Here is a 16,046-nt window from a genome sequence, read left to right on the forward strand (position 1 = left end):
ATCGCCAGCACTTCATTGATGACAAAACAGTTTCTTCACTACTGTTTCTTAAAAATTGTAGGCCCACTGCTGACCTGCTTCGATCCAGCAAAATATGTCGATTTGTGGCTGCTTAGGAAACATCATTCGGCATCCGATACACAAAGAGGAAGAAAAGAAGTCGGCAACCTGCAGCTCGCCAGCCGCATACAGCTCTTTTAACATGTAACTGCAGTTCTTTTACTTTACAGCTCACATGAAGCACAATTTGAAATGCCGTGAGAGGACGTAAAAATCAAGGACATGTGGAGTGCAAGACATGCATTCCACATGTCCTTAAAACTGAAATTGAATTTGGAAAGGCAAAAGGCTGCCCTTGAAATTCTACACAAATGGACGGCGATAGATGAGTTTAAAATGCAGACCAAATTGTGTTTGATGCGTGGAGTAGCTTACCGGACCCATATATAAATTTTAAAATATTTGCGTTTGGACTTCTCTCAGTTTTTGGTTCGACGTGTTTCTGCGAGCAAATATTTTTGAACATGAACTATATTAAAAATAAATCAAGAAACTGTCATCTGAACAATACGAGCATGTTTAAAGCTCAGCATGTTTAATTACGACATTCTCACATGATGTTGAGAGACTCGCTCAAGAAGTTCATCAGCAAAAGTCACATTAATTTATACCTAACTGAATGTTTGTTACGTTTTTTTCATTACTAATACATAATATTTCAAAATATATATATTTTTTAATAAACACCTTCCCACTCTATTCTATTTCTTAAAAAAACTCTCGCCTTCCCCACATTCTTGATCTGATTATCAGCAGTGATTATTCATGCATTAAGAATTTACAGAGGTGGCAGTGATCACAGTGTACTGGTGTGGGATTTACTTAAAGATGCCAGTACCATCAGGGATAAAGGGAAGGGTTTTTACTTTCGAAAAGGTTACTGCAGTTCTCAGATTTTTTAAGTTCTGTACGGTAGGACCAACTGATGATACTGCAAACAGCAAATATTAAATGGGAAGCATTCAAGGAAGCAATTTTGTAAGCTACTAGGCTTTTTGTTCCAACTAAAAAATACTGCTCTAGGGTTCAGGCCCAAATGGATGTCAGATGAAATAAGACTCGTGGCAGTGAATAAAAATGCATGGGATGCACAGAAATTGTCAGGCGACACAGAATCCTATGGTAGATACAAGCAGGTCTAAAATCAAGTCACAAAGGAGGTTAGGCAAGCAAAAGCAGATTATGAAAAATCTTTGGCAAAGGATGCAAAGAAAAACAGCAAAGACGTCTTTATTTATATAAACTCTAAAAGTAAGGGGATGAATCAGATTGGTTCACTTGATATCAATGGTTTGACTGTAGTCAAACCAATGGTCTGATCATTCTCAGATAGCTACCAAACTAAATGAGTATCTTACATCTACATTCACACATGGGGAGTTATTCAAGGAGCAGCAGCCAAGATGTTTATCAAACTCTAACAGGGAGTTAAATGATTTTGTAATAACTGAGAGCAAAGTGGAGGAGAAATTGTTGAAGTTAACATAAGAAAGGCATCTGGGGTGGATAGGATCTATCCAGTTATATTAAAGGAGGCATCAAAGGAAGTGAGCAAACCCTTAGCCATAAGGGTTTGCTCACTTTCACATGGAGTCACTGATTAAAGAAGCATCGCAGGATCATTTAGACAAGACTGCAGTAATAATTCAGACACAGCATAGGTTTGTTAAGGGGAAGTCTTGTCTGATCAATTTGACTGGATACTATGATGTAATTACAAAGGACTGGATGCAGAAAATAATTTTGATATCATATACAGTGGATTCCGGTTATTTGGGCGACCGGTTTATGGGGCAGCCGTTTATTTGGGGTAAATCTTAAAAAACAGAAACCAATCAAGAAAATAGCCAGGGTTTACTTCGCTTAATTGGGACAGCATGCCGTTTAATCGGGGCAGGAGACAGCGGCGCTGGAGTTACCCAACGATTGTCTCCGACAGTACCATATGGTTCGATCGAAATTCTGGAGGTCACGACCATAAAACAATTAGCAGTCACTTGTTTATTAGGCTTTTCTGTTAGTGAAATCTATCATAAACGGACAGTAAACTCGATCTTACTGAATTTGCGATAACACCGACAGCTGAAATTCTGTGGGTTATTATGGTGAAATGTGTTTACACTTCCATGAAATCTTCAATCATATAAAAAAATTAATTTTCAGAATCTTCTCTTCATTCCTATTTTTAAAGCTTTGAAACTCGTTACTCCGTTCACACTTACGCATATTGTGTTACTTGCAATTTGTGTGTTCCGTGTTCTTTGTTATTGATTGCTTATCTTTTAATTGTTTTAAATTTTAACCCCCACCCACAAATGTCAGTGAACAGAAATGTCAACTAGTTCGTATGTACATATTACAGCACGTATTAAATATTCTGATTATCACGTATATTCTTCCGATTTTCAGGTATCATTTAATTTTTTTAATTGGTAAGGTAATAAAGTGTAAATTTGTGCTTAATATATCTTTGCTTTTATAGCTTGTGGATAATATTCCTACTATTTTCACTAATTAGAATCTCTGTTAAAATTCAATTCACAAACGTGATCATAATGACCGGCGCTAACTGCGCATCATATAGTGAACGGTACTTTACTATGTTGAATTCATTGTAACGTGATTTGATTGTACAGTGAACCAATTGTAAAGGGGGGGGGGATACATTGTATTTTTAACTATTTACGTGAAACTTCGGATAATTGGGGCAGCCAATTAATCGGGCCAAAATACACTAGTCCCGATATGTCCCAAATAACAGGAATGGACTGTACTTGGATTTCGGGAAAGCTTTTGATACTGTTGCACATGGAAGTCTACTGTACAAATTGGAGAAGTATGGTATTAAAGGCAAGTTGCTAACAATGGAGAAAAGGATGGTTGAGTGGGAAAAGATAGAGTGGTGATCAATGGGTACTGCTCTATATGGACTAATGTTATTAGTAGTATCCCTCGGGTTTGGTGTTGGGCCCATTGTTGTTTTGTATATTTATCTATGATATTGATGAAGGTATATCAAGCTTAATGTCAAAGTTTGTAGATGATACAGAGGTTGGCAGGGTTGTTAATAACAATAATGACAGTATGTTGTTGCAACAGAATCTGGAAAAGTTGTGTTGATGGGCTGAGAAGTTGCAACTGAAGTTTAACATTGACAAATGCAAAGAAATGTACCAACTATATGGTGTTACACTCAGGGTAGTGGAGAATGAAAGAGACTTGGGGATAACTGTGCAGTCAGATATAAAGTTTTCTGAGCAGTGTAGACAAGCTGTCAGAGTAGGTCATGGGGTCTTGTCAATGATATACATGAATTTTGCAAGCAGGAATAAGGAGGCGATTATCTCCTTATATAAGGCAATGGTCAGGCCATACCTTGATTACTGCGTACAGGTCTGGAAGCCTCATTTTAGGAAGGAAGTAGAGTTGCTAGAACGAGTACAGAGAAGGGCAAGACTGTGAAGGGAACATAGGGATGCTCTCATGAAGAAAGGCTTAAGTTCTGCAAATTGCAGCTTCTGGAGAATAGGCACTGGCGAGGCAATCTGATTGAGGTGTATAAGGTCTTGAATGGATTGAGCAGGCTTAATACTGATGGGATTCTTCCTCTTGCTCAGATTACAAACCTGAGAGGGCATAGATTCAAACTGAGGAAAGACAGTTGTAGAATGGATGTGTGGAAGTTTGCCTTTAGCCAGCGGGTAGTTGATTGCTGGAACAAACATTCATCTATTGTTGTGGAAGTTGATAGTTTAAATAAATTCAAGGCAGAACTAGACAAACATTTGGAATGGGAATGGTTTTTTTTTTTTTTTTGGCTGATGCCGTACAAGCTTGCTTTCTTGCATCATGTGCCTCTACTAATGCTAATGTTAAATATGTCTTAATTATTTGAGACATATTGTGTGCTCCGTAAGTATTTTTCAAAAATACTGCTTCTTTCCAATGGGTATAGTCCTCTTTGATTGCAACTCCATTTTCGTTAGAAATAACTTTTTCGAGTAAGCCATGGTGCTCTTTAAATTTGTCCAGCCACCAGAACTGGCCTGGAACATTTTGGCTGCAGAAAATATGCATACTCCACAGATTTTTCTTTTATTAATAGCCCTGATATCAGCATGTTTTGGTCTCCAATCAACTTCATCCATGTAGATAAAGCAGTTTCTAAAAACTGCTTTATCTACATATTTAACATTACATCTTCCCAAAGGTATAATTTCGAACATTTTCGACTGGGTCCCATTTCCTTAAACAGTTTGAGAATCGAAACAGGGTTTTTCAGAATGGTTGACTACTGGTAGAGAAATTTTAAAGCGATTTCTTTTTTTTTTTTTTAACACCACAATCTACACCACTTTTTCACACTTCACTCAAGGATTTTCTCTTAGACACTGTAAGGTTACTTGCACAGCAGTTAAAATGAAAGTGTGGATGAATCATTTCTTTGAAACAACAGATGAATTTCCGAGATAAAGGACAATCACTGTCTCCTAAAATGAAAATAAAATTAATATCCTTATATATATATATATATATATATAAAAAAAAAAAAAGAGTGTTCAATGTAACCCCTTAAAGGTAATGAGTCACATATGAAAAGAGGTATACAGTTGATGAAATGGTTTCAGTGAATGCAAGATTAATAAATCAGGTATGACAGATACACCTAATTCTCTAATAGGGTGCTTAAGATAGAAAATGGGTGACCACAACCAATACCTGCATCGGGAATATGCCTTAATCTTTGCCAATGGCTGTGAACAGCTGACCAGCGGGACTTATTGACATAAGTGTATAAGTTGTATAGGTTCTTTTTAGCCATTGCTGACCCACTGATGGGCAAAGGCCTCTCCCACACTTCCATCTTTTTCTTTTTCTATCCTGTGCCATGGTTGACCAGTTTCCTCTGCAGGGTTTTATGGGCACCATTAAATTCTAAAATTTTTTAGCTCTTAATTCATGGAATTAAAGTCTTTAACTATTAAAGGCTAAATGGATTAATGCTTAATCCTTTTTTAGCTATTAATTCATGCTTTCTACAGCATCAGCTTTTTGCCTAAAGGTGCGAATAATGCATACCCAGGTCTCTCAAAATCATGAAATTTTCTTCATTAAATGGAAACTATTTTCAATGTAATGACAAAGGGGAAATCAAAAACATTCACTACATACAAATTTTTGCTATATGGAAGTTTGTTACATGTCCTACTGCGTGCGTGCGTGTGTAAAAGGGTATTCAATGTAACCCCTTAAAGGTAATGTTTAAAGAGTCACATATGAAAATAGGTATACAGTTGATGAAATGGTTTCAGTGAATGCAAGATTAATAAATTAGGTATGACAGATGCACCTAAAGCAGAATTAAATATATTGAATTAAGTATGCATAAATGGATGTGAAAGTTACACAGTGAGGGTGAGGAAAATAGAAAAAGAAGTGTAGTAGATTTGTGAAAGGTGAAAGAATGTTAATATCCTATAGGTTATGATTAATTAAGAAAATTATGGGCTGAATTTCCAAGCCAATATAAAGTGGGAGAACTGTAAAGTAAAATTAATACATGAGAATACTAATAAAATACAAACAAAATGAAAATGGTATAGCTGTCATCAGATGTGGGGGGAAACATTTTTAGTAAATAGTCTAAGGGTGAGGAAAATAGAAAAAGAAGTGTAGTAGATTTGTGAAAGGTGAAAGAATGTTAATATCCTATAGGTTATGATTAATTAAGAAAATTATGGGCTGAATTTCCAAGCCAATATAAAGTGGGAGAACTGTAAAGTAAAATTAATACATGAGAATACTAATAAAATACAAACAAAATGAAAATGGTATAGCTGTCATCAGATGTGGGGGGAAACATTTTTAGTAAATAGTCTAATATAAGTAATGCAAAAATGCTTGATCTGATGTCAGCTGAAATAAATATTGATACATGATCAGGTATTTATTTTTCAATATTTATTTCAGCCGACATCAGATCAAACATTTTTGCATTACCTAAATTAGACAATTTACTAAAAATGTTTCCCCCCACATCTGATGACAGCTATACCATTTTCATTTTTTTTTTTTTTTCATTTTATTAGTATTGTGATGTATTAATTTTACTTTACAGTTCTCCCACTTTATATTGGCTTGGCAATTCAGCCCATAATTTTCTTAATTAACCATAACCTGTAGGATATTAACATTCTTTCACAAATCTACTACACTTCTTTTTCTACTTTCCTCACTCTTCTAGCTACTGCAACTTTGTGTAACTTTCACATCCATTTATGCATACTTAATTCAATAAATTAATACTACTTATATATATATATATATATATATATAGCATACATGAAGTAGTTAAAAAATAAAAAAAAATGGTACAAAATATAATACAAAAATTAAGAAAATAAATATAAAGCTAACACATTAGAGGCAGCAAAATGCACATTCCTCCACATGATGCCCAATGTATAACTGATATTAAATATTAAATCAAAATTGATGCCAGCAGCATGGCAAAACAGTTTCGCTAATGCTACTGGCATTAATTTTGATTTAATATTTAATATCAGTTATATATATATATATATATATATATATATATATATATATATACACACAATCTCAAAAAATGTGCAAAATGTGAACTGTTTGTGGACATTGAGTACAGGCCATGATCTAGCCAAGGAGGATGTCTTTGTGTGTGTGTGTGTGTGTGTGTGTGTGTGTGTGTGTGTGTGCGTGCGTGCGTGCGTGCGTGCGTGCGTGCACTAGGTGCATAGAGTGCCAAGAAATTAGGCATCAACTCAGCATTCTGATGGGTATATATGAGAGTTTAAGGGATAGGGTAGATGCCCTCAAAGAAATTAATATGAGGGACCCATCAAACTCTCAGCTGCCCAACTCAATGCCAGGGCTCACTCCTGTGCAGCAGGCAACACAGAGGCAATCTCTCCAAGGCAGAATGCACTGGTCCCACAGGAACTAGTTATTGTTGGTGACTATTGTCAGGGCAACAGGGAATATATTATCCAAAGAGGATAGGTAGAACCGGACCAGGGTATGTTTGCCAGGGGTAAAAGTTTGATGACGTCATAAAACAGATACCTTTTAAGGGCACAAAAGATGACAATTTTGATGACACGTTGGCACTAATGACATTAAGAGAAAGAGATCTACAGATTTACTTAACAAGTACAGGTCAATGTTGAAAAAAAGTCAAGATCTGGGTTAAACATGAAAGCGTCTGAAATTCTACCCAGACACGATAGGAGGGAGTATATGATGAGAGCCTTGTCAATCAATTTGGCACTGGAGAAATTGTGCAAGGCTTGTGGGGTAGAATTTTTTTCAGATGTGCTTGTTAATCCGAGACACTGCTGCTACAGGGATGGGGAACAATTAAATAGAAACGGTGCAAGGATTTTCCAGGACTGCTTGGAGTAATAGTGAAACTTTTTTTTTTTTTTTTTTTCGTAGTTGTTGGCACATAGACTTCTGTGGCCATAATGCACCTCCCAAGGTTTTTGCACTACTTTGATCCAAGCCCGAGGCGGGAATCGAACCCGTGACCTTTGGGTTGCCAGGCAGGCACTTTACCCACCTGGCTAGCCCGGTCAGCAATAGTGAAACAAGTAAATACACTGGCTGTGTTAGAGTAACTAAGAGTAAGAACAGGTGCATGTATACTTGCATGAATGCCAATGCTAGAAGTATAGTTAATAAATTTGATAAGTTTGAAGTGCTGGTCAAGACATCAAAGGCAGATATTGTTAGGATATCAGAGATGTGGTGTCACAAAGATATAAGCAGTGCAGAATTGGAATTTGGGGAGTACAATGTGTACAGAAAGGACAGAAAGGGAGCAGAGGTTATGCTGCTAGTTAAGAAACACAAAATCTAAGAAAGTGCATCCAATTGGCGTTGGTGGACAATGCAATGTTGAGTCAGTGTGGTATGACCTAAGCACTGGGAATGGGAAAACGAGAGTAAGTGTGTGTTATAAGCCCAATGAATCTGATGAGTACAATGAACAATCGTGCAGAGAAATAGAGTACACCAGTAAATCAGAATGTCTTATAATGGAGGATTTTAACTTTCCAGATATTGACTGGAACTTATGGATTGGTCACTTGCACACTAGCAAGATTTTGTGGATTTATTGGATGACTGTTTTCTACAGCAACATGTTCGATAGGCAACACCAGAGGGAGTAATACACTTGACTGATTATCTGTAGTGATTATTCATACATTAAGAATTTTCAGATAAAGGAACCACTGGATGACAGTGATCACAGTATACTGATGTGGGGTTTACTTAGGAATGTAACTACCATCAAGGGTAAAGGGAAGGGCTTTTGCTTTCGCAAAGATGACAACAGTGGTCTCAGACAGTTTTTAAATTCTATACAGTAGTATCAACTGATGATGTTACCAACGGTGAATTCTAAATGAGAAGCCTTCAGGGACTTAATCTTGGAGGCTACTAGACTTTTCATACCAACTAAGAAATATTGTTCAAGGTTTAGGCCTAAAGGGATGTCAGATGAACTAATGAGACATATGGCAGAGAAGAAAAATGCATGGGATGCATATAAATTATCAAGTGACTCAGAAGCTTATGGCAGATATAAGCTAATCTGTAATCAAGTCACAAAGGAGGTTAGGCAGGCGAATGCAGATTATGAGAAATCTTTGGCAAAAAAAGCAAAGAAAAGCAGCAAGGAGTTCTTCACTTATGTAAACTCTAAAAGGAAATGGTTGAATCAGATTGGTCCACTTAACATAGGTGGTTTGACTATTGATGATCATGCTCAGGTAGCTGATAAACTGAATGAGTATTCTGCATCTACATTCACACATGAGGAGTTATTCAAGGAGGGGAATGACAGAAGCTTATCTAACTCCAACAGGGAGCTAAGTGATCTCGTAATAACTGATTGCAAAGTGGAGGAGAAATTGTTTATGGGTTTAAGTTAATTATAAGGCACCTGGGGTGGATGAGATCTATCCCTTTATATTAAAGAAGGCAGCAAAGGAAGTAATCAAATCTTAGCCATAATTATGAGAGCTTCCTTAGACTCAGAGGAGGTCCTCATGGCCAGGAGTTGCGCAAAATATCCCGAATTCACAAAGGAGGTTCAGAAGGTGACACAAGTAACTATAGACCTGTTAGTTTAACTTGTGTTGCAGAGAAAATAATGGTTGGTTGGTTGGTTATTTGGCGCATCAGCATCTAAGGAAAATAATGGAGTCACTGGTTAAAGAAGCATTGCAGGATCATCTAGACAAGCACTGCAGTAGTAGTTAAGACACAGCATGGGTTTGTTAAAGGGAGGTCTTTGATCAATTTGATTGAATACTATGATGTGGTCATAAAAGAACTGGATGCAAAAAATAATTTTGATATTATATACTTGGATTTCAGGAAAGCTTTTGATACTGTTGCACATGGAAGACCGTTGTACAAATCGGAGGGTATGGCATTAAGGGCAAGTTTCTACAATGGATAAGGGGATGTTGAGCGGGAGACAATAGAGAGTGGTAATCAATGAACACTGCTCTTCTTGGACTAATGTTACTAGTAGAGTTCCACAGGGTTCGGTGCTGAGCCCATTGTTGTTTTGTGTATTCATCAACAATACTGATGAGGGTATATCAGGCTTAATGTTCAAGTTTCCAGATTACACAAAGGTTGGCAGAGTTTTTAATGACAGTAAACATAGTAAGCTACTGCAAATGGATCTAAATAAGTTGGGCAAATGGGCTGAGAAGTGGCAAATGAAGTTTAACGTTGACAAATGCAAAGTACTGCATATGGGTAGCAGTAATCCAAGAGAAACATACCAACTGTGTGGTGGTACTATACTTAGGGAGGTGGAGAATGAAAAAGACCTGGGGGTAATTGTGCAGTCAGATATGAAGTTCTCTAAGCAGTGCAGACGGGCTGCCAGAGCAGGTCATGGAGTTTTGTCAATGATATATAGGAATTTTGCTAGCAGGGACAAGGAGGTGATTATCTCGTTGTACAAGGCAATGGTGAGGCACCACCTTGAATACTGTGTACAGGTCTAGAGGCCTCATTTTAGGAAGACCTACAGTTGCTAAAACGAATTGAAAGAAGGGCAACAAGATTGGTGAGGGGAACAAAGGAACTAGACACGTGAGGTAATCTGATTGAGGTGTATAAGTCCTTGAACGTATTGAGCAAACTCAATGCTGATGAGATTCTTTCTCTTGTTCAGATGAAGAACCTGGGGTGCATAGATTCAAACTGAGGAAAGACAGTTGTACAATAGATGTGCAGAAATTTGCCTTTAGCCAGTGGGTAGTGGATTGCTGGAACAGACTTCCATCTCTTGTTGTGGAAGTTGATAGCTTAAATAAATTTAAGGCTGAGCTGGATAAGTATTTGGAGTGAATAGATGAGTGAAATGGGAGGGTTTTTTTTTTTCTTTTTTCTTTTGGCTGATGCTGAATAAGCTTGCTTTCTTGCATCGTATGCCCCTGCTAATGACAATCCCCTATCACAATATATCACTATCTCCTATCCCAACATTCCCCTACTGGTTTGGAAACACTGAATTACAAGATTGCAGACCACCATGGCAAGTTCTACTAGGGTGGTCTGCAACCTTATTTCATTACTTCATTTGCTTACACTTATGCACTTACTTTATCTGAGTTTAATGAAGGTGGTTGCTTGGTTCTGCAAAAATATAAACTTTTTTGGAAATTCAAAGTAATCACCTATAAAACATTCACGGCACAAAATGTGGCCCATGGGCTTAAGCTTGCAAAACTATTTCAATATGTCCCCTTTCAAAGACAATATATGCTGTTATCTACCAGTCATTCATTAATATTGTAATTATCTATTTTCATATGATGACATTACCTATATTTTACTAAGTGGGTAGACACTTAGTTAAATTTAGACAAGACTGCAGCAATAATTCAGACAGCATGGGTTTGTTAAAAGAAAGTCTTGTCTGATAAATTTGATTGGATACTATGATTTAGTTACAAAGGAACTAGATGTAAAATAATTTTGACATCATATACTTAGATTTCAGGAAAGCTTTTGACACTGTTGTGCATGAAAGACTACTATACAAATTGGAGCAGTATGATATTAAGGGTTAGTTTCTGCAATGGATAAAAGGGTGGTTGAGTGGGAGAACACAGGATTGGTAATCAATAGATGCTGCTCTTCATGGACTAATGTTATTAGTGGAGTCCCCCTGGGTTCAGTGTTGGGCCCACTATTGTTTTGTATATTCATCAATGATACTGTTGAAGGTATATCAGACTTAATGTCCAAGTGCGCAGATGATACAAAGGTTGGTAGGGTTGTTAATGACAGTAATGGTAGTGTGCTACTGCAACAGGATCTAGAAAATTTGGAGAGATAGACTGAGAAGTGGCAACTGAAATTTAACATTGACAAATGCAAAGTACTGCATATGGGTAGAAGTAACCCCAGAGGAACTTACCAAATGTGTTACACCTAGGGTGGTAGAAAATGAAAAAAACCTGGGAGCAATTGTGCAGTCAGATATGAAGTTTTCTGAGCAATACAGACAGCCTGCCAGAGCAGGTCGTGGAGTATTGTCAATGATATACAAGAATTTTGCTAGTAGGGAAAAGGAGGAGATTATCCCTTTGTATAAGGCAATGGTCAGGCCATGCCTTGGGTACTGTGTACAGGTCCGGAGGCTTCATTTTAGGAAGGATGTAGAGTTGCTTGAGCATGCAGAGAATGCAGCAAAGGGCAACAAAATTGGTGACAGGAATGAAGGGGGTCCTCTTACCAAGAAAGGCTTAAGTTCTGCAGATTGCAGTGGCTGGAGACTAGGCCCCTGCGTGGTGATCAGATTGAGGTGTATAAGGCCTTGAACAGGTTAAGCATGCTGAATTCTGATGGGATTCTTCCGCATGCTCAGATTACAAACCTCAGGGGCCATAAATTCAAATTGAGGAAAGACAGTGCAATAGATGTGTGGAAATTTGCATTTAGCCGGTGGGTGGTTAATTGCTGGAACAAACTTCCATCTGTTGTCGTGGAAGTTGATAGCTTAAATAAATTCAAGGAGGAACTGTTTGTTATTTGGTTTTTAGGAGCATTAGCAATTCAAGGAGGAACTGTTTGTTATTTGGTTTTTAGGAGCATTAGCAACTAAGGCCATATTGCTCCGGGAATATGTGGTGATCATTCCCTTGACCTTTCCGCATCCTCTGTATTTGGTGGTGACGGGCTCGAACCCCGGTCTAATCAAGAAGTGTGTGCTACGCACTGCTGCTCCTTCCCACCTGGCTATGGAGGCACCCAAGGAGGAACTGGACAAACTTTTAGAGGGGACGGTTGTGTGAAATCGTTGGGTTTTTTTTTTTTTTTTTTTTTGGCTGATGATATATAAGCTTGTGTGCTTGCTTTCTTGCATCACATGCCTCTATTACTACTACTTGAAAACAATGTAAAGTTTTAATCACAAGATGAGATTTCTATACTATTTTTTTTTTTTTTTTTTAACCAGTTGTGTGAAGAATTTTGTTTTTGGAAAATGTACTCTCATTTCGTGATGTGTTTTTCCATACTATTATTTTCTTTTCACACTACAAAGAGAAATGTTTAGTGATAAAAAGTTTGTTATGGTCATTGGGAAGACTGAGAAATTCTAAATGATGAGAATACAGTTATATACAGCTGGAATGACAATCACGGCAACTATCAAACTGAGTCAGAGGAATCTCAATCTACATTGCTGCTTTACATCATATGCTAAATTAACAGTGATGGGACAACTTATGGAATTTTTTCCCCAAGGATTGCAGAGATTACTACAAAGGCATTTACCATGGTGAGACTTGGAAACAACATCCAAATAAAATATGAACTTTTCAGTTAAGTGCAGTGAAATGAAAACTTTGAAATAAAAAACAAAATGGTACAAAGGGGATGATTTGCATCTGAAGGTTTTCAGAAAGAAGAATTTTGAACAAATATCACTTAAGTAACTTTAAGGGAAAAGACTCAAGTTTTGTACATGGCTGCAACAAAATTAGTTAAGAAACGCATAACTTTCATATTGGAGGGGAGTTACCTTGGTATTGTACTAATACTTTGAATAAAAATTGCTTCTCCATGGAAAAAGTATAGTGCTATTTATTTGAAATGCATGCTATCACCCATAAGGCCCATTTCAACATTTATAAGCAAAGTCATGAAAAGCCTGACAAACCAGTGATGAGAAATATCAACAATATATGATATATTCAGCACATTTAAAACAAGTAAATATGGGGCTAAAGCTTCAGGCATACAAGAGCTATAAAACATAATTGTACACATAACAGCCTCAGTTTTGTATATAGCATTAAATATGATCAATGCATTTCTTAGCAAACATAAATTACTCAGAGCTGCAATTGTAATCATGCCTCAAGTTTCATATGCCTAAGGCTTTTGCCATAAATTTAGTTGTTACTCCACTGAACAATTCGTACACTGCACTGAATTTCTCTCATCACTGATTTATCAAGTCTTTCATTAACTGCGAAAAGATCTAAACCTCCCAAACACTTCCTAGTTCATTTCACAAATATACATGGTCTCGATGATGTCCATTTCCACTTAGAGTCTGCCAAACCCCATGTACTTTTTCTGACAGAATCTCAGTTATCAGTTGATTCAACCACTGCTCATCTCAGTTTCCCAAATGTTCCAATATTCCCTGTCAAAGAATTGGTAATTTGGAATCTCCTCTTTTCAATCTTCTCAGGCTGAAAATCTCTCTACCTCATTCTGTCAAATTCATCTGTTGTCTCTACCTTTCTCCAACTCCACTAATCCATATAACTCTGACTTTCTCTCTTTGCAACATGACTTTCTCCAGTCCAACTTTCCTAAAAGTGAGGTAATATTCCTTGATGATTTTAATGTTCACAACTCCAGCTGGCTTCCGCTTTCTAGTCACACAGACCCAGCTCGTCGAGATGCTGAGGCATTTGCAACTACTAATGACCTCGCATAGATTGTTCACTTACCTACCAGAATACCAGACAATCCTAACCGTACAGCCAACATGCTTGATCTTTTTCTTACAAACAACACTTCTAAGTGGATGGTCGAAGTGAGTGGTCTTTTAGGCATCTCAGATCACAACTTGATGATTGTCTCTTCTCCAATGGAGCCTTAATCTCATGGCTATTCCCAACCATGTGTTGTTTGGCATTACAAGAATGCAAAATGGGATGACCTGTGAGATTTATTTACAAGAATGCAAAATGGGATGACCTGTGAGATTTATTTACTTATTTTCCTTGATCGGATTACTGTTTCAAAACTTCTGATGTCAACATTTGCTCAGATCATGTCAGTGAAATTATTCTTGAAGGAATGGAATCCTTTGTTTCCACACTCCACCTTAAAATCTCATCCTTTATCTAAACCTTGGTTTTCCAATAAATGTGCTAAGGCTGTTCAAGAGAAGAATGTTGCATATCGTGATTGGCTTGTTTCCAATTCTTCAGTTTCATTTTCTACACCAAAGTTCACAACTATTGTAAAGCAGTTATTAATCAGTTCAAACTAGATTTTGAACAGGCTAAGATTAGAAAACTTGCTTCTTGCCCCAATGGTAGCCAAGCATTTTGGTCTCTTGCCAAAGCTATTGGCTGCAACTTTTGCATATCTCTGACCCACCTGTCAAAACCAGATGGTTCTATTGGCACTTCAGCCAAGGATAAAGCAGACCTGCTAGCATCCTATTTTTCTTCCAACTCGTGTATTAATGATTTTGGTAAAACACCTCCTACCATTCCCAACAAGCTCCATTCAATTCCTCCTGTAGTCTTCTGCCAAAAGGATGTCAGAAGGATTTTGACGAATCTTGATACTAAGGAAGCTCCAGGTCCCCGATGGTATTTCTCCACTTGTTCTGGAAACCTGTGTTCTTGAACTTACTCCTGTTCTTTGCAGCCTTTTTTCACTTTCTTATTCCAAAGGTGTTTTTCCTTCTGCTTGGAAATTTGCTCATATCCAGCCAGTTCCTAAAAAGAGTGACAAATCCCTCCCATCCAATTATTGTCCCATTGCACTTACTTCTACACTTTCTAAAGTAATGGAGAAATCAATTAACTGCCAACTCAAACTATCTAGAAACCTTCCATCGATCAACTATCGCCAGTATGGATTTCGTCACTGTCGATCCACTGGTGATATTTGGCTTACGTTACCCATTTACGGACAAATTCAATGGAAAAGTTTGGTGAAACACAAGCAGTTGCTTTTGATATCTCAAAGGCTTTCAATCGTGTTTGGCATAAAGGTCTTCTAAACAAGCTTCCATCTTATGGTTTGCCAACTGTTTTTGTAATTGGTTATCCAGTTTTCTCTCTGATCGCTCACCGAGGGTGATGGTAGATGGCTCTCTGTCTTCTAATTTCTCCACTAATGCCAGTGTCCGCCAAGGTTCAGTTCTTTCTCCCACTCTTTTGCTCTTGTATATTGATGACCTTCTTCCACTGACCAGAAATCCTATCCATAGTTTAGCTGATAATAGCACATTGCATTCCACTTTCAGTTTGAGAAAACTAGTGCTGCTCAATCAACTTCAAATTCTCGAATATCAGCTACCAATTCCTTAAATGCCGATCTCCAGGTAATTCTCCAGTGGGGCAAATACAACTAAGTTGATTTCAATCCTTCTAATACTCAGTCTTGTCTTATATCTCGCAAAAAGGATTCTTCTGCTCCTATGCTTATCTTTGGTGACACTCTGATTTCTAGGCAAGATGATATATCTCTTTTGGGGATTAACCTGACTTCTAATCTCTCTTGGCATAAGCAAATTACAAATATTGCTTCCTCTGCATCTGAAAACCCAGGTTTTCTCTTTTGCTCTTGGCGTTACTTTTCTTCCAAACAGTTGTTCACTCTGTACAAATTGCAAATCCGCCCTACTGTGGAATATTGTTCCCACATATGAT

General features: G+C 37.4%; 1 protein-coding gene across 1 annotated transcript in view; it reads right to left on the reverse strand.

The window, feature by feature from the left end:
- LOC150083269 (uncharacterized) overlaps window positions 1-16,046 on the reverse strand; it is a 215,629-nt gene that overhangs the window by 117,305 nt on the left and 82,278 nt on the right. The gene's annotated exons all lie outside the window — the stretch shown is intronic.

This window comes from Mastigoproctus giganteus, chromosome 7 (genome assembly GCF_048544385.1).
Source record: "Mastigoproctus giganteus isolate SK-2022 chromosome 7, ASM4854438v1, whole genome shotgun sequence".
NCBI classification, from domain to species: domain Eukaryota; kingdom Metazoa; phylum Arthropoda; class Arachnida; order Uropygi; family Thelyphonidae; genus Mastigoproctus; species Mastigoproctus giganteus.